This window comes from Canis lupus, chromosome 15 (assembly GCF_011100685.1).
Source record: "Canis lupus familiaris isolate Mischka breed German Shepherd chromosome 15, alternate assembly UU_Cfam_GSD_1.0, whole genome shotgun sequence".
Lineage (NCBI taxonomy): Eukaryota > Metazoa > Chordata > Mammalia > Carnivora > Canidae > Canis > Canis lupus.
Window position 1 is genome coordinate 17,263,172 of NC_049236.1, and position 18,270 is coordinate 17,281,441.

The 18,270-nt window shown below is 39.4% G+C and overlaps 1 long non-coding RNA gene across 3 annotated transcripts; it reads left to right on the forward strand.

Moving 5' to 3' along the window:
- Positions 1–1,005: 1,005 nt before the first annotated feature.
- LOC119874550 lies at positions 1,006–4,162 on the forward strand. 3 transcript variants are annotated; one of them, XR_005370325.1, is made up of 4 exons: positions 1,006–1,738; positions 1,963–2,034; positions 2,507–2,582; positions 3,694–4,162. It is a non-coding gene; the product is annotated as an uncharacterized LOC119874550 (long non-coding RNA). The 3 variants fall into 3 exon arrangements; XR_005370326.1 differs by lacking the exon at positions 3,694–4,162 and adding an exon at positions 3,071–3,587; XR_005370327.1 differs by lacking the exon at positions 3,694–4,162 and adding an exon at positions 3,366–3,587.
- The last annotated feature ends 14,108 nt before the right edge of the window (positions 4,163–18,270 follow it).

Consider the following 18,270-nt stretch of genomic DNA (forward strand, 5'->3'; position numbering starts at 1 on the left):
TCATGATCCTGGGTTCCTGAGATCAAGCCACATGTCAGACTCCACACTGAGTGGGACATCTCCTTCTACTTCTCCCTCTGCCCTTCCCCAGCTTGTTCTCTCTCACACACACTGCCTCTCCTCTCTCTCTCTCTCTCTCTCTCTCTCCCTCCCTCCCTCCCTCCTGCTCTCGCTGTCATTCTTTGTCTCTCTCTCTCTCTGGCTAACTCTCTCTAATAAATATTTTTTTTTAAAAAAAGATGATGGACTCAAGACTAAGACTTTGAGATAAGCGCAAGTTTTTCATAGAAAAAACGGGTATCTAGATATGGAGTGCCAGGGAAATGGTAAGTAGCAAAGTTTCTATGGAACAAGAGATTTCCTAATGAGGAAGAGGAATAATAGCTTGAAGGTGTCAGAAGAAACAAGGAAAATACCGTACATCCCCACCTCGAAGAACTGTAGAGTTTAGGAGAAAGGGTCCCTATTTAAGACATACGCAAAGGAAGCAGTATTTTCATGGAAAATCCAGGTTAGAGTTAAAGCCAGGAGATTCAAGAAACAGGAAATCATGAAACCGTCTAAGGAAACAGGAAGTTTTCCAGGTATTCACCTGGACTTCTTAATAATATCACTGATATTCATGGAGTGACCTAAGTGATGTACGGGGGCTTTGGAGAAGTGAGTAAGTTAACTAGCTGGAGGCATGCACTTCCCACTTTGCCCACACCTGCTTCCGATGCATTCTCCTGGTGCCCAGCCCCTGACTGCAGCACAGCCCTTTGATCGATCTTTGCCTAGTGAGGGGCAACACTACATGTTCTCCCAAGGTCTAGGGACTCCTATGACATTTCTTCTGTCTGCTATTTCCTGGGATCACTCTCCAACCTCGCACCCGGGGCCGTGTCCCTGGCTGGTGAGCCTGCTGACATGCCCAGAGGGAGGGGCACACACATATCATAATGGGCATTGAGCCAGGGGATGATGTGCAGCCTGGCTTGGGACATAAATAATGGGGTAAGTCTGAGCTTATGTCCAGTTACTCATTTGGTCAAGATGAGTAACTAGCCAAATGCCATTGGAGAAATGACAAAAAAGCTGCCTCGGATTTCTTCTCAACCCCAGGCTCCACCTACGCACTCTATTCCTTCCTCCTCTCGACCCCGAGCTCCACCTACCCACTCTTTTCCTTCCTCCTCACGACCCCAGGCTCCACCTGCCCACTCTATTCCTTTCTCCTCTCAACCCCGGTCTCCTCCTATCTACTCTATTCCTTCCTTCTCTCATTGTCCAAGGCCGTTTCCTCTTGTAGGTAACTCTTTTTGTCCACAGAACACTCCCCAGTGTCGGCCACCTCTCTCAACTCATAAGCCTATCTCTTTCCCTCCTGTTTATAGTGCTGTTCCTCCTTGCCGCCCTAACATACAGGCTTCCCCACCCAAATCTTGCTCTATTCCTTCCAAAACCTCCAGCCCCCGCTCCTTTTTTCTCGCTACTGTTCTCCGTTACTCCAGTTTGTTCTTTGCTCCTACTCCCCCTCCCAGCTCTAAGTAGACATTAAAGTCTTATCCTCCCCAGCATTCCAGCCAACTCCATCCAGACCTCCGTGATTCACAAATCCTATCCTGGAGAGATGATTTCCCTGTGAGTGGGACGGTTCTGATATCATCTAGAATTGCCAGAACAATCGATCCCCAGGAGCTTCACTTGGTGAATGTTGGGAACTCAAGACAATGCCAATCAACATTTAGCTTGGAGGGTAAGCCTTGTCCATGATGGTGTTTTCACCCACAACATGGTTATCGTACTATTCTCTGTATGTTACCTTCATCCTTGTAAATCGCCTTCAGATGCCAGAGATACCTTTAGCAAGATCGTCTCAGCCAGAAAACCTGTTTATTTCCTCTCTTTCCTAATTAGCCAGCCTGAATGAATTCTACATTTATAACTGGTTTCTCCATGGAATTTGGTCTGTGCCCACAGAGCAAACAGCAAGACCAGGGACACAAGGTAGAGAAGAGTGAGTGGAAATCATGTCATCTGATCTCTACACGGGTGAGTCCTATTGATCTGCCCTGGATGAAAGTGAATGCAAGAATGGGTGACCTCTAAGAACTCCCACAGAAGCACAAGACCCCTATTATAGACATAGAAGGATTCAAGGTTCTTTGGTCTGGTTCCTCCAAGACTCTATTGTTCTGCACCCTAGGATTTGTGGAAATGGACTAGGGACTTTTTGCCTTTGAGAAATGCCTCCTGCAAAAAAGAAGGGGCCCCCCCATTATGATCTCATTGAAGCTCTGACCCTTGAACCTCAGAATCCCAGAAAATGGCAGGCACCAAAGCCTAGAAGGAAAGTATACATCCATATCCTTTCCAGATGATAGCATCAAATAAACACATTATATATATATATATATAATATATATCATATATATATTTATTTACATATATATTAAAATCGTCTTCATAAACCAATATATAGATTCAGTGGAATCTCAATCAAAATTCTGACACATATCTTTAGGAAATGTGAGAAGCTGATGATACTTTGCAATGACAGGCAAAAGAGCTAAGAATACCCATGACTCCTTTAAGAACTGGTAAGAATAATTTTGCTATCGGATACCAGACTTACCACAAGAGCCAAAATTCCATAGCTCTTGCCTTTCTACCTTTCTATTGTGGGGCGTGGCCCTCTCACTTCCTTCTACAACTCTAGTCCGGGCAGGTGTCTCTGTCACAGGGCTGCCTCAGGGGAATTGGGGTAAAGAGCTCAGTTCTAAGAAAGCAAGGGAGGGAGGGAGGTGTCAACCGAAGGCGAGAGAAAGAAAGGGAGGAAGCAAGGGATGGAAGGAAGGAAGGAGGGAGGGGAAAGGAAGGAAGGAAGGAAGGAAGGAAGGAAGGAAGGAAGGAAGGAAGGAAGGAAGAAAGGGTGGAAGGAAGGAAGGAAGGAAGAAAGGGTGGAAGGGAGGAAGGAAGGAAGGAAGGAAGGAAGGGAGGAAGGAAGCAGGGAAGGAAGGAGGGAGAGAGGGAAGGAAGGAAGGCCTTAGTAAAAAGCTCCTCATTTACTGGAGCTTCTCTTCGCCAGTGGGGCATCACCCCGTGGAGAGCAGACTGGGAGACCAAAGGGTCCAGCGGTGATGCCCAACCTCCACAAAGGGAGCTGAGCCTGAGAGAGCTCCATCAGCCCCAATGTAATTTAGGGCCCCCTGCCCCCCACTCCAATAGCAAAGCTTCCGCCCCCCCATCCCGGACTTGAGACCATGCCACTCCCAATGTGGGGACACTGGGCAAGCCACACTCAAACACCTGCAACTTCTGCCCTCCTGGTAAATTTGAGGAAAATGTATCCATTCAGTTAATTGTGTAAGTTAATCTTACAGCTTCTCTAAGATGGACGTGTCAGAGCGCTTGCTGTTGCTTCTCCGTGTAACCACGTCAACAACGTCCATTCTTTCATCTTATGATAGTGTGCTGAGCCCCTGGGGTGTGCTGGCCCAGGCCCCACGGACTTTGCCAACATACAGAATAACACTTAGTGCTTATCCCGTCAAGTGCCCCCCTCAGTGCCGTCACCCATTCACCCCCACCCCCCACCCTCCACTCTCCACCCCTTCCACCACCCCTAGTTCATTTCCCAGAGTTAGGAGTCTTTATGTTCTATTTTCTCTTCTATCTTTTTTCTCCTTTTCCCAATACAACTTGTTTTAGGCCACTCTGCATGAAGCAAAATGACTAAAAGGAAAAACTCAGCTCAAAGGAAAGAAGCAGAAACAGTCCTTTCTCTCAGAGTTACAAAATTTGGATTACAATTCAATGTCAGAAAGCCAATTCAGAAGCACAATTATAAAGCTACTTAAAATGGTCGATTTTGTCTGTCTCCTATACCTTTCTTTTCATTGTTAAGGGCATATATGTAAAATTTTTTTAAAAAGTTTTATGGATAAACCTTTAAAATAGCTTCCAAAATTTTGGTAACCTGAATCTTTGACGTTTCATGTATATTGAAATTTGATTTACAACCCACAGTATAACAGCCAGTACTTATCCTGACAGGTGACCCCTCAGTTCCCATCACCCAGTCACCCCATGCCCCCCCACCTCCCTTTCCCCAACCCTTTGTTCATTTTCCCGAGTTAGGATGTTAGGATTCTCTTAGTTTGTCTCCCTCTCTATTTTTCCCATTCATTTCCCCTCCTTCCCCCCACCCCCCCGATAATCCTTTCACTATTATTATAATCTCCATATGAATGAAACCATATAATGTTTGTCCTTCTCTGATTGACTTACTTCACTCAGCATAATCCTCTCCAGTTCCATCCAGGTTGAAGTAAATGGTGGGTATTCGTCCTTCTAATGTCTGAGTAATATTATTATATATATATAATATTACTAATATAGATATAATATATAATAATATAATATAATAATATATATAATATAATATATAATATATATAGTAATATATATAATATTACTCAATATTATATATATGTATATATATATATATATATATAATTCACTCAGCATAATCCTCTCCAGTTCCATCCAGGTTGAAGTAAATGGTGGGTATTCGTCCTTCTAATGTCTGAGTAATATTATTATATATATATAATATTACTAATATAGATATAATATATAATATAATATAATAATATATATAATATATAATATAATAATATTTATAATATAATATATAATATATATAGTAATATATATTACTCAATATTATATATATATGTATATATATATATATATATAATATTACACCACATCATCTTTATCCATTAATTTGTCTAAGGACACAGAGGCTCCTTCCACAGTTTGGCTATTGTGGATATTGCTGTAATAAACACTGGGGTGCACGTGTCCTGGCATTTGACTGCATCTGTATCTTTGGGTAAATCCCCAGCAGTGCAATTGCTGGGTCATAGGACAGATCTATTTTAACTCTCTGAGGAATGTCCACACAGATTTCCAGAGTGGCTGCACCAGTTAACATTCCCACCAACAGTGCAGGAGGGTTCCCCTTTCTCCACACCCTCTGCAACATTTGTTGTTTCACATCTTGTTAATTTTCCCCATTCTCACCATTCTGAGGTGGTATCTCATTGTGGTTTTGATTTGTGTTTCCCTGATGGCCAGTGATGCGGAGCATTTTCTCATGTGCTTCCTGGCCACAAATATGTCTTCTTTGGTGAAATGTCTGTTATGTCTTCAGCCCATTTGATGACTGGATTGTTTCTTTCTTGGGTGTTGAATTTGATATGTTCTTATTAGATCTTGGATACTAGCCCTTTATCTGATATGTCATTTGCAAATATCTTCTCCCATTCTGTAGGTTGTATTTTAGCTTTGTTGATTGCTTCTTTTGCTGTGCAGAAGCTTTTATCCTGATGAAGTCCCAATAGAGTTCATTTTTGCTTTCATTTCCTTTGCCTTCATAGATGTATCTTGCAAGAAGTTCCTGTGGCCAAGTTCATAAAGGGTGTTGCCTGTCATCTCCTCTAGGATTTTGATGGATTCTTGTCTCATCACATTTAGATCTTTCATCCATTTTTAGTTTATCATTGTGTCTGGTGTGAGAGAATAGTCTAGTTTCAGTCTTTTGTACATGTTTGTCAACTTGTCCCAACACCATTTAATGAAGAGAGTGTCCTTTTTACAGTGGATGGTCTTTCTTGCTTTGTCAAATATTAGTTGACTATAGAGTTGAGAGCCCATTTCTGGGGTCTATATTCCGTTCCATTGATCTATGTGTCTGTTTTTGTGCCAGTACCACACTGTCTTGATGATCACAGCAGTGTACTACAGCTTGAAATCTGGCATTGTGATGCCCCCTGATCTGGAGTTTTTTTTGTTTTTTTTTCCAATATTCCCCTGGTTATTCGGGGTCTTTTCAGATTCCACACAAAACCTAAGATTATTTATTCCAACTCTGTGAAGAAAGTCCATGGTATTTTGATAGGGATTTCACTGAACCTGTAAAAGGCCCTGGGTAGCATAGACATTTTCATAATATTTATTCTTCCAATACATGAGCATGAAAAGTTTTTCCATTTCTTTGATTCTTCCTCAATTTCTTTCAGAAGTGTTCTGTAGTTTTTAGGGTATAGATCCTTTACCTCTTTGGTTAGGTTTATTCCTATGTATCTTCTGGTTTGTGGTCCAATTGTAAATGGGATTGAGTCCTTAATTTCTCTTTCTTCCCACTCATTGTCAGTGTAGAGAAATGCCACTGATTTCTGGGCATTGATTTCCGTATCCTGCCACATTGCTGAATTGCTGGATGAGTTCTAGCAATCTTGGGGTGGAGTCTTTGGGTTTTCAAAGTAAAGTATCTTGTCATCTGTGAAAATGGAGTTTAACTCCTTTGCCAATTTGAATGTCTTTTGGCTAGGATTTATGATAATGTGTTGAATAGCAGTGGTGAGAGTGGACATCCCTGTCATGTTCCTGATCTTAGGGGAAAGGCTCTCCCATTTTCCCCATTGACAATGATGTTTGCTGTGGGCTTTTCAGAGATGGCTTTACAGATATTGAGGAATGTTCCCTGTGCGTAACTCTGAAGAGTACTGATCAGGAATGGATGCTGTATTTTGTCAAATGTTTTCCCTGCATCTATTGAGAGGATCCTATGGTTCTTGTTTTTTTGTCTTGTTGATGTGATCACGTTGATTATTTTACAAGTGTTCAAACCCCTTGCATCCAAGGTATAAATCCCAGTTGAAACCTGGCCCCACCGCTCATGAAGCCTGAACCTTCAGGGAACCAGCGTCTGACTGGCAAGCTGCTCATCCCCGCCCACCACCTCCTGGGCGGTGATCTGCGCATGGAATGAGGGGACCTAAACCCTGGCCCCAGGGAGGAGGGCCTGGACCTGGATAGAGGTGGCTCTGGGGCTGGCAGATGCCGAGCCTGTCTCATGCTGGCCTTCCCTGTCCTTCCCACTGCCTAACTGACTCCACTAGGGGAAGAATAAGATCAGAGATGCACAAACAGTGGGGAGTTGTAGAGGAAACAGGGAGTCTTTTGACTTGGGCACACAGGGAAAGTTTCTCCAGGCATGTGTCAGCTGCAGTTGGAAGGGAAGGGCGTTGAGGCCAAGGGAACAGAAAGGGTAAAAGTGTGGAGGCAGGCCCATGCAATGTATGAATTTCTAAAACTCAAACAAATGATAAGGTAACACATAGCCATTGTCAATGTTTTAAAGTTAGTAAAAGAAAACATAGGTCTCCCCACCTCAGCCCCCAGCCCTCTTCCTCTGGAAGATTTAATGCAAGCGGCTCCCACTGAACCTGCCTCCTGGTGCAAGCATGCCTCTGTGTAGTCCCACCAACAGGATATGACAGGAATGGTGGTGCAGGTTTTGGATTTAGGCCAAAAGGAGGCCTAGCATCTTTCATTTTGGTGCTCTGGGAGTAGCCAGCTGCTGTATAAACAGTGTGGTGACAGTGCTGGGAAGACCGCACGGGGAGGAAAAAACTACAGAATGATGAATCGAGGGCCCGAGGACTATACTGGATGACTTGGGCTCCAGCCAGCCAGCAGTCACCTGGGCCATCCCGGCCGAGGTGTGACACATGAGAGTCAAAGCCCTGATCCCTCCATCCAGCAGCCAACACTGGAGCAGAGAGAAGTCCAGCCTCTGCTCTGTTCCCTCCCCACGTTGTAAAGACCCTAGAATATAGCTATAAGGAAGGTGTTAATGGTACACGTTATTAGAGGAAACCTCAGGTACTTTTTATGATTGCTGCCAAAAAATTAAAATTCTTTTCATCTTCTATAGATTGAAAGCCATAGGGACAATTTTTCTTCTTTTGCTTTTCAAGTAAAAAGGGATAAAAACTGAAGTGCAATCAAACTCTTCTTTGTATCAGTTTAAACTATTTTAAGCAAAAAATTCTTTAGTTGTGTTTAATGGTTTTTAATCAATAAAATGCAACAATGACACATCAGCTGATTTCACAATGAATCTGTCCTGTATAATTTTTGATGGTAAGAAGGATATACTCAAATAATGATGTCTTCAGTATCAAAAGACTTCACAGGGATCCCTGGGTGGCGCAGCGGTTTGGCGCCTGCCTTTGGCCCGGGGCGCGATCCTGGAGACCCGGGATCGAGTCCCACGTCGGGCTCCCGGTGCATGGAGCCTGCTTCTCCCTCTGCCTGTGTCTCTGCGCCTCTCTCTCTCTGTGACTATCATAAATAAATAAACAAAATTAAAAAAAAAAAAAAAAAAAAAAAAAAAAAGACTTCACATCCTTTTCTTATAATTGCTGCCCAAACATATACAGAAATCATCATCAAAGTTTTGACTCTGTATAGAAGAACTTTTGAGACAATTTTAAAATTTAGGAACAATGAAAAAACTGACCAACTCTCAAAGCTTACTGTGTCAAAATTACTGAAAAACATCTCTATAATTTATAAACACTAGCTCATGTCTGATAATAAAATTTAATCTTGAAAAAGAATCTTCACACCATTTAAATATCTCAACATACTCCCATGTACACTAGTGATTTGTTTGAAAATATTCAAACACAGGGATGTCCGGGTGGCTCAGTAGTTTGGCGCCTGCCTTTGGCCCAGGGTGTGATCCTGGAGACGTGGGATTTAGTCCCACGTTGGCCTCCCTGCATGGAGCCTGCTTCTCTCTCTCTGCCTCTCTCTCTGCCTGTGTCTTTGCCTCTCTCTCTGTCTCTCTCATTAATGAATAAATAAATATTTTAAAAAGAAAATATTCAAACATAACCAAGTAATATTTAATTTTTAATGCCTTAAAACCAGAATATGTAATACTTCTTCCATGGCATCCCATGTGGCAAACTTGACAAACTATACAATGTTAGCAGCCATTAATTACACTTAAACTTATTTAAAATTCTACCTACAGATATATATGTGTATATAAATATAGAAGTGATTTCTTTTACGTTACTTTCTCCTCAAAGCAGATATGTATTCTATCTTTCTCAGTCCCACCATGAGATTTCCAGTCATTGTTAATATTCAAAACATTCATATTTTGGTTCAAAGGGAAGATAACGTGAACTTAACTAATACTCCCAAGCATGAACTTTATTCTCAACTTTGTGTGGCCAAATGAGTACTAAATTCAGTGCTTGTTATGTATTCTGTATTGCCAAACAGTAACAAGGGTGTGGATTTTCTACTATGTAAGTTAATAAGCCAGATGTTTCCCCATACAAAACTTCCTTAGAAACATTTTTGAATAGCTTACCTAAATACATAAAATATTTTAAGGTTATTAATCAAAACAGATGTGTCAGTAATTTACAAATGGGCAGAAATGAATCTTCATATCATTTCACTTTGACATCAACCAGGTAATTTTTCTAAAATAAGGATAATCAAAAGATTACCATGAGAAGAGCTGCTTATATTTTAAGTGCATTTGCAACTGATTATGAGTACAATGGCATGTACACATGTGCTAGGTATATAAGGCAGTTTTTCATTCTATTAAGCCTACATACCTTTCTTCAGCCGTCTAGTAAAATGCCAAACTTATAGTTTGTGGAACCTAACTTTAAAAATAAAAGAGTACTCAGTGGTTGTACTTGACGACACTTAACCTCTTATCAATGAGGTAAATGTGAAAAAATAATTTACCCAATTTCATACACTGTCCTTTCCTCAGGCAAATAGTTTTCAAAGTGTGAACTGAGATGCTGTATAGAGAATACTATGTAATCCCCTTCAGTAAATGAGCAGATGCTTGGTGCCTTTAATGAAATCATGGTGGTGGTTTCTGTTTCAGTGGGTGAGTATTCAATTGCTAATACTAGGTCTCTCTATGCAAAAAGAAGTAAAGAAAAGAATCAACTCTATTACTAACTGAATGAAAACATTCGGAAGGCCTACGAGCAAGAAATATGTCATATATGTCAGTTGCAGGGATACACCAACTGATAAACACACACAGAAAACCTAACATGCTTATAGAAGAACAGAATTAGCAAAACTCCAGCCTTCCATGAAGCAGGATCCTGAGCAAAGAGATTGAACCAGGTGGCATGGTAGTCATCTGAAGTGACACAGACCCACAGACTAGTATCCTGAACCAGACAAAACTGACACCTGTCTACTCTAAATGCTTACTTATTCATAACTGATACTCCTCAATACTGGCAGTGCTTGTTTTTTTTCCCCAAAGGTACCCAAAGTGTGTTGAAGTAATGAATACAGAACAAGGGTGTGCATTCTATTATTAGAAACAGTCGAGAACAAGAACACAGTTTTAAACAAAGCAGAAGTTCTGTGACTCCTAATATCAAATAATTATGTTTGCAAAGAATACCAGAATAGGAATGATGTTATATTTTAATAGCATTTAAACCTTACAATTTTTCTGATATTCTGTATTACATCTGATTCTGACAATTATCCTGTGAGATCAACAGTAAAGTTTTTACTGGCTAGTGAGGAATTGCAATTTTCAGTTCCTGTTCCACATCAGAAAAATTTCCATATAATTGGATGCTTTCTGTAACACCATTAAAATAACTTATAAATATACTAAAAGACAAAATTAGTCATATATTCCTAGGTGAGTTTTTCACTCACCTCCTAGGTAGTCCATATATGATTCTCCAAACATGTTACAGACTGAATCCTTGTGACCCCCCCAAAGATTCACATGATAAAATCTAGTCCTCATGGTATTAGGACCTGAGGTGGTTGGGAGGTGATGAGGTCACAAGGGTTTAGCCCTCATGAATGGGATTTTCACCCTTGTAAAAAAATAACCCAGCCCACAGAGCTGCCATGTGGGAGACACAAGAAGAAAGCAGTGGCCTCTGAACCAGGAAGTGGGCTTCCACCAGACATCAAATCTGCAGGTGCTTGGGCCATGGACATCCAAAATCTATATCTGTGTATGAGCCACCCAATCTACTCTCTGCTATTCTGTTACAGCACTGAGGCAACAAAGTAACCAATTATTGTGTTGCCCTTTTTTAAGATTTTATTTATTCATGAGAGACACACAGAGAGGCACAGAGTCACACACAGAAGAAGTGGGCTCCATCCCGGATCTCCAGGATCATGCCCTGGGCCAAAGGCGGTGCTAAAATGCTGAGCCACCTGGGATATCCATGTGCTGCCTTTTTAAATCAGATCTTAAGAAATGTTTTCTTTATATAATATTTTAAATGAGTAAAGAACATTCAGTAAGCAAGGCAAGTATGGAGCATACTACTAAGCTGTGTGCTTTCCCCTAATCTCATCTCATAGCCTACTGTCTGAAAGATAAATATATGCTGAATCATTTCATCATTCCTTCAGTTGGTTTGATAGTTTTACAACATATGTACATATTCTTTATATAATCTAATAAATACTATATTATCTCATTATAATGTAACAATATATTTTGTAATATTATAAAATAATACAATAAATACTATATTTCTTAATTTGGCTTTTTTTTTTCAAAAACGGGATCATATGGTGGTAATAAATAGACATTTTGGTTGTTTCCAATGTTTCCTGATTCCTCAACATAAATCTTGCTTTTTAAAGAGTTTCTACTGCAGAAAAAACATCTATGTTAAATGTATCAACTTCCAGGTGTTCCCATTTTGTCCATATTCTCATTTTCTCCCCTATAAAAAACCTATAAGTCTAAAAACAAGAACAGCAAATACGTTTCCATTACACAAAGTGTAAATACACTCACAAACAATAGGCAACATACCTACAAGTAGTCAAATTTATTTGAAGTGATATTAAATGATTAAACTTTGGAAGAAATAACTTTGAACCTTTTGGAAGAAATAACTTCCTCCCACTCCACAGACAGTACTGAGCATACAGTGGGATGGATGAGGACAGTCTACACGATGGCATGCTGTCCAATCCACAGTGGTCTCCACGTTTGGGAGAACTGAGCCTCAGTAATTCTCTGCTGGGCATCCATAAACAGCAGCCTGCCACAGCACACAGAAGATGACCGAGTGCCAGGAGGCAGGAACAGCTGATGATACGTTCCCAGGAAACTCAGATAGAAAGACTGTAACAGCAATTCAAGCATTAATTTATATTGAAACACCAATAACACCAGAAGAATAAAAAGATCAATTCTATATATTATGCTTTTCCTCAAATTCTACTTGACTCTGAAACCTGAAATTAAAAAAAAAAACTGTACCTCTTCAATAAACAAATCCGGCCAGTCCTTTATGACTTCCACATCTACTTTCAAAAGGAGAAACCTAGCAGTTAAAACTTCCAAAGCCATAACCTTAAGATTAATAATAATAATAATAATAATGTAATTATAGGATGGCATTTGTAGACCTAATAGCCTCAAGTACAGTATACTGTAACTAGTCACTGATTACAACAATGGGGATTCAGCACGCAACTTTTGTTTCAATTTTTAGATTAAAAGGAGTAAGTACAAAGTAAAACTGGAATTCCCTCCAAAGAGAAAACTTCATCTTCCTATTTATTTGGCACTCTGTAGTAAGAAAATCAACATTTTTCATTCAGTCAAGAAGTAAAAAAAGGACAGCAATAACTTGAATGTACATTCTTAAATTAGGAAAAGTCACACTCACATAAATCCACTGAGACATAATTCAATACTTCTACAAATACTCATAATAATTCCTACTGCTGTATTTCTATGAAAGAAATAGTAGTTTTATTTTGTACAACGTAATCAAAATAATGTACACTCACTGATAACTCCCTCTGGCTCTCTCTCTCTCTCTCTCATCTCTCATGAATAAATAAATAAATCTTTAAAAATAAAAAATTAAGGGTATCCCTGGGTGGCTCAGAGGTTTGGCGCCTGCCTTTGGCCCAGGGCATGATCCTGGAGTCTCAGGATCGAGTCCCGCATCGGGCTCCTGGCATGGAGTCTGCTTCTCCCTCTGTCTGTGTTTCTGCCTCTCTCTCTCTCTGTCTATGTCTATTGTGAATAAATAAATAAATAAATAAATCTTTAAAAAAATAAATAAAATAAAAAATATAAAAATAAATATAAACCTATTATTCACATAAAAAAAGACAAGTGAAATTAGAATTCTATAAGAAAGAATATATCAATATGTGGTGTTTTAGTTAAAAAGAACTAAAGAAACATTACAGAATAATTTGGAAAAAATGACTTTTCAATTTCATGCCATATGTAAATGTAGACAAAATTATCTAATAAATACATATACAATTAAAAATTCACCATGACAATTGCTGTGCAGTAAGATTATGCTAGAATTTTAAAGATTTTCTTTAATTTCCAAATATTCTCTAATTAGTGTCTTAATTCAACAATCTTAAAAGCATAAAAAATAAAAGCAAGTGAATTTTTCTGGATATCCCTTCCAGCACTGTCCACTACAGAGGTGGAGGTTCAGTGAGTCCATAGGATCTTGGATCTCAAAAAGAAAAGCAGGTACTGAACCATAGGTCAGGTCAAAGTTGTAAGTCAAGCCACCAGCCCACTTCCATGCTCACATTTAGCATGTGCCACCTCACAAGGTTCGCTCTGGAAATACAAAGATGAACAGACATTCCCAGCTTCAGAAAGGAAGTCAGCACATAACAATTGGAGGATCATTTCCCTAAGTAGGTGACAGATAGACAGAGATTGTTGTAGAAATCATGAGTTCATTAAAAAATTCTCAGTGCTAATCTATCACCTGAAGATCAGAAAAATCAGTGTTTCTAGCCAGGGGTTGAACACTAAACTCAGTACTACAAAATAACTAAGGAGCCAAAATTGGAATCAACTAATCAAAGTGCCCCATGGCAATAGTAAATGCCTTGGGTAGTGCATTATGATAATTTAGTGTGTAGTATTTACTTGATTCTGATTCTGAGTATTGATTTTGAGATACATAATTGATTTACTAACATCTTTTCCAAAGGTGAAAAAACTCAATGTCCCAGGTGACTGTAAACACATCACAATTTCAAAAATGTTAAAATATGAAAAAAATGTATCTTATAAGCAGGAAGAGGTAATAAATCATAACATATCTATTCTTTTAGGGGCAATAGACATAATATACAAATATCTAAAAAGGCAGAATGTTCCAGATAAAGGCAGAAGGAGTGTAGTAATATTTCTTTCACAACATTTTCGACTGCAAGAAGTTATTTGCATTAAAAATACCTGTATGAATACCAATTAGGGAACTTCACAGATCTTAAAATAGTGACAACTCATTAGGATTTTATCACTACCTATCCTAAAAGGGAATATTATATACTTCCAATAAACTTCCAAGGGTCCTCATCTGATTTAGTAATTTAAAACCTCAGAGAGAATGTCCTATATTATAAATATGAAAACTTCAGAGTATCATATGGTCTTGCATTTAAGTAAAGATTAACCAAAACGTTCAACAAGAATGGGTATGCCTTGTACACACACACACACACACACACACACACACACACACCTCCTATGACAGCATAAACCCTGACCAAACACATTCATGTTCCTTCAAAATGAGTATCAAAGACAAAAAAAAAATGCTGTTCTCATTTTTTAATTCGTTCCTCTATATGGCGAATCCACACCACGTAAAAATGATATACAAACAGACAAACCCATCTTTCAAGTTTGCAACTCTGGTTTTCAGCTGCCTGCTATTTATCTCCAATCTGAATACTCGACTGTCATTGTAAATTCAGCACAGTGAAAGTGTCATCTTCTCTCCCATACTGCAATCCCTAATCCCTGTAATTTCCTCTTTCTTCTGTGTTCTCTATCTTGGTTAATAAAACGCCATTTTCTAACGATGCATCCAAATGACAAATCTAAAGTCAACCCTCACCATGCCAAGTCACACTCATGGCAACAGTGAGCAAGTCTCAGCTCCACATCCCCTGGGTCTCTCCTCCTTTACCCATCCATCTTTCTTCCCTTACATAATGATTTCATCATCCATTTTCTGAACAATTAAAAGAAAGATCCTAACTGACCTTGATGTCTCTAAGTATTCTAAATTCAGCCATGAACTATGGTGAAGACATACTATGCATAAGGTAACCACATGATTTTTTATACAAAATATAGATAACACAAGACAGAAACGGGGCTACCAGACAAGACATTAGGACAGCAGAGATGTAGCTTCTTGGTTGCTTCAGTAGAAAAATCTGCGAGAAAAAAAGAAAAAGAAAAAGAAAAAGAAAAATCTATGAGAATAAACACCATAAGCTACAACTTATGATTCTACATTCTACATTCTACATTCTACAACTCAAGATATAAATAAATACATACATACAAACATACATACCCTAACACTCTTTGTAAAATAAAAGGGTCCACCAAGATGATTATTTTCAACATCTGACTTTATAAACAAAACAGCCACGAGTGTAGTTGAGTACTACCATCAACAGGTATTCAAAATAGAATAAAGCATGAATCAGGGTATCTCTGGAAAATACTACCTTGAAATAAAAAAAACCTCGCTTTTATAAGAAAAACAAAGTCAGCTATTTCATGTATCTAAATCTAATTAATCTACTAGTCTCATCTCTCTGTAAATTATTTCTTACTGTATATTCTACAGCTTCAAGATACTTTCATGAATGTGGCTCTCTTTTTTCCATTAATTTTAACATAAGAGTTGATGCCAAAAACCTTTCCCTCTTTCACGATAAGCCTCTTTAGGGACAAAAAAAAAATACTTATTCATTAAAGAAATAGGCCCAGAACAGTAAAAATAAAATAGGTTTTGACTGTTAGCTTACTTGATAGGCACTAAAGGGAACTCAATGCCATACAACCCAATTTCAATATGCCACGGCTTATGGGTACAAACAGCAGGTTCCATTTTTGTATTCTCTTTGGAAAATAGCACTCATGACCCCAGGGAAACACGCCAAACATGCTAAGGTTGCAGAGCACCCCTAAAGCTGCTTGCTCAGGACCACCTATTTGGGATGATTACTGTCCAAGTATGTACCCAGTAGCATTTAGGGATATGCTGAAGACATAGGACAGTGGGGCTACTGGGGACCATGGCACCTCTGTTGTTCTACTTTGCTTGTTGCTGCAGAGGAAACCTCAATGCACCAAGTCTGACTGCTGTCAAGACCCCCACCACCTCACCAGTCCCACAGCCCCACCCGGGATCATATGTACTTCCTCCCAGGTAGACACTCTCGGAAATTTCCACATATGGTCTCATTTACACCCCACAGGCCTCTATAAGGCAGAAACTTAGAGATGAACACGAGCTCTAGCAAAACAAAGCCTACAGCAAGGGTCACTCCAGGAATCCAAAGTCATATGTGACTGCACACCCATGTTTTACCTCTTCATACAGAGTGGCAAATGCATAATTTTCCAACTAGATTATACTGTATGAGAGTCTTTGACAACCATCTACTATTCAAGCATACATAAAAGAACAAAGGCCCCACGGAGTGAGGAAAGGTGACACAGCTTGAAAAGGGCAAGCATGGAAACAGACACCAGGTCTTCTAAATTGCCTCAGAGATCATTTCCCACTAATGCAGTAGACAGGGGCAGCATCCTGTTATGCAGACTAGGAGTAGGAGAGAGAAAAAAAGAGGTCATTAGTCTTAGGGACAACTGCTGATGGCTTTCTAAGGATCACGGCTTAATAAGTGGGAGATATAAAGATAAGAATACAGTTGCTCCTTGAACAACAGGTGTTGGAATTGCATGGGTCCACTTCTTTATACAGTACAGTACCATATATGCCTTTACTCTTGTGATTTTCCTTTTTTGAAGATTTAGTTACTTATTTGAGAGAGAGAGAGATTGAGAGAGAGTGTGTACACATGAGTAGGGGGACAGAGGGAGAGAATTCCAAGTAGACTCACTGCTGAGCATGAAGCCTGATGCGGGGCTTGATCCAAAGATCATGAGATCATGACCTGAGCCAAATCCAAGAGTCAGACACTTAACCGATTGCATCACCCAGGAGCCCAACGATTGTGCGACCCAGGCACCCCTCTTCCTTAGGATTTTCTTAATAAAATTGTCTCTTCCCCAGTTCACTTCATTGTAAGATACAGTATATTTTATATAAATATATATATATATTTCATAAGAGATTCTGTTATGAAAGTATCTCATGCATGCATGCACACACACCATCCGTACAGAGCCTTGTGTGGGCTCCTTGTTTTCCACTCAATGCCAGAGAAACTTCCCTGTTCATTCCACAAAGTTCACATTTCCAAAGCCAACCAACAGCACTGCAAACATGGACCAGTGGTAACAGGAGTGAGGGATGTCTTAGTCCAGTTAGACCAGAGAAGTGGCAAACACTGTTGCCGCCAAAACCAACGGAAAACCCATTTACAAATGATAGTCACAAACGACACTTCCCTATGAAATAAAAGTGGCATCCTGTTGTCTTGTCCAAACTCTCTATGGCCACGACCAATCGAGAAGCTTCCAGCTTTCCTGCACTTACTTGCTTCCCTTACATTTGTGACCTCAGATAAGTGACTTTTCTTTTGTGCAGCTCAGGTTTTGATGTTTTTGTAACTTCTTCTAAAACTTTCTAAGGTTTTGTTGTATTAATTTTTTTCAAAGAATATCAAAACTTTCTAGCTAAGGATCTCCTACAAATGACTGTGTTGTCTTTATTTCAAATAATTAATAAACTTCCTTTGTGCTTAAGAGTCATTAGGCACCATGACAATTCACTGGTTAGTTCTCAACACTTTGCAATTCACATCACTAGTCAGCTTTCTTCCTGGTCTTCAGACCTGCTTCAATAAAACAGGGAAGTTGAAAAAACAACTTTCATCGGTCATTGGTGAAAAATCCCATAGGAGTTCAGGATTGTTGCACTCTAAGGGATTCTAGAAGACAATGAATTTATGGCGAAAAAAAGATACAGCACCTCTAAATTGAAGAGCTTCTTCCTCAAAAGTATAGCTAATAAAAAAAAGTCATGGCATACGTACAAAAAAAAAAAAAAACCTTAAACAAGGGAGGAAAATAAGTATAACATGTTAAAAAGAGGGATCCCTGGGTGGCGCAGCGGTTTAGCACCTGCCTTTGGCCCAGGGCGCGATCCTGGAGACCCGGGATCGAATCCCACGTCGAGCTCCCTGCATGGAGCCTGCTTCTCCCTCTGCCTATGTCTCTGCCTCTCTCTCTCTCTCTCTGTGACTATCATAAATAAATAAATAAATAAAATCTTTAAAAACAAAACAAAACAAAACAAAAAAACATGTTAAAAAGATGGCCGATTGAGAGAGGCTTCCTGCCTCTCAGGATGATTTCCTTAACTTTTACTGCATTTT